Below are 1,913 nucleotides of genomic sequence, written 5' to 3' on the forward strand. Positions count from 1 at the left end.
ATGTATGAGATTGTCTTCAACATAAGTTACAACATGATTAAATGTGATACACATTTAAAATCTATTTAAAGCAAAAAAATTCTCTATGTACCATATCTTTTGTCTACAGTATAGCAAATATGGTACCTTTCATTTCAGGATTTCTTCTTAACATAAGCAAAAACAACAAAACCAAAGCTACTATGAATACCAATATTGAACAAAGCATCAGAAAGACAAACATAGGATTCCTTTTTTTGTTTAGGAATGCAGAATTAATACTAAAGTTAGTGCCCCCTCCCTGTCCCCTGAAAAAAAACACCCCCGAAAATAACTGACCATCTCCAAGGGTAAACTTTGCTTTTCAGGGGCACATGCTGACTCTAGATTCTCTCTCGGCCCCTGTGGATAGCACAGCACAGGGTCATACTGAAGACTTCCAGATATTATCACCACAGCAGTCCCAAAGCCCATGCACTGATGATGTGGGATTTGTTGTCAAAGACCTCTTTGATGGCCTCAGAGTGGGGCTTCATTAGGATGCTTGAGAGTAAATCCTTTTGGGAGGAGATGTCAGAGGTAAATTTTTCTGCTCCTCCAGCCAAACTACAGCCAATGTAGAGTGGATGGCTTCTACCATTCCACTGGGGCTTGTCCTTGGTTTTCAGCTTGGTGTAAGTATCCTTGTAAAACTCCTGGACTTAATCACCTATCTATGTGGGAATATCCCAGCTGGCTGCAGCTATTTCAATGGCAAATATCGCCAAGAGGAAGCCAAAGACTTATCCCGGCATGCAAGGGGGCTCCGGCACAGCAGCCCAGCAGCCCAGCAGCCCAGAACCCCCACCAGCATCCTGAGGGCACCGGCTGCAATCAGAATATATACTCCAGTGTAGAAGCTGGAATGATTATTTTCTTGCTCCAAGATGCTCTTGGCCTCAGAATCGATTCAGAGCTAAGTCCAATGACAAGGAATACAATCCTGGCAAGCCAGAAGATGAAGTTAAACCCAAAAAGCAGGTATCTGATACACTTGGTGCCTTTTTTGACCAGCATGGTGAAGGCTGGACAGGCTGGCCTACTGGTGTAGAACAAGGGGTGTGCACTGTGAGGACCCGAAGCATCAATGGCAGTGGCAGCCTAAACCTCTTTTTGATGCTATCTTTCTTTCAAATTGCTATTAAAAACCTAATGAAAGGAAATTCTGTTAGAAAAGTCTATCATGTTTGTCTTGTAAAAATAGAATATTTGTTTTTATTGCAGAATTGTTTTTCCCTTTAGACTTTAAAAATATTTTTTACAAGTGACTTTCAGAAAAAAATAGTTAATTACATGTGGACAATTTCACTTGACATCTCAATATTTAAAGGTTTCCCCCAACCCTTGGGTCAGATTATTAACTACATTACATACTGTGGACTTTCTAGAAGTCACTATGTGACCTGGCAGAAATATTTGACTTTAGTTACCATGATATGAGTCACAATTTCTGCTGGAGACATACATATGTTTTTAGAACTTATAAAGCATTTCAAACATACAAAGAGTAATATAAGATATACCCAGATTAATCTTATGAACTTTTTCCTATTCATGTCTTAAATTCCACTCTCTCCTCTCCCTGTCTAGAGGTAAACTTATTTTTGCTATATCACAGGTGAGGTTCCCCAGGAAGCAGGAAGCAAGCTCTGAGACTCTGATATTTATATGTGGAGATTTTTAGTGGAGTGTTTTCAGGAGACACACCTGTGAAGGGTGAGGAAAGCAAAATTGGGTAAAGCTTTAAGCATTTTAGTTATATGTCTGGGAGTGGTTTTCTTTAAATTTATCCTGTTTGGTTTACTGAGGTTCTTGGATCTGTAAATGTATGCCTTTCACCAAATTTGGGGCATCTTCAGCCATTATTTAAATATTTTTCTGTACCATTTTCTTTT

The 1,913-nt window shown here is 39.4% G+C and overlaps 1 pseudogene; it reads right to left on the minus strand.

Annotated features, from left to right (window-relative positions):
- Positions 1 to 362: 362 nt before the first annotated feature.
- LOC144216721 (CD9 antigen pseudogene) lies at positions 363 to 1,035 on the minus strand (annotated as a pseudogene).
- Positions 1,036 to 1,913: the final 878 nt, after the last annotated feature.

This window comes from Crocuta crocuta, unplaced genomic scaffold (genome assembly GCF_008692635.1).
Source record: "Crocuta crocuta isolate KB4526 unplaced genomic scaffold, BGI_CrCroc_1.0 scaffold48, whole genome shotgun sequence".
NCBI lineage: Eukaryota > Metazoa > Chordata > Mammalia > Carnivora > Hyaenidae > Crocuta > Crocuta crocuta.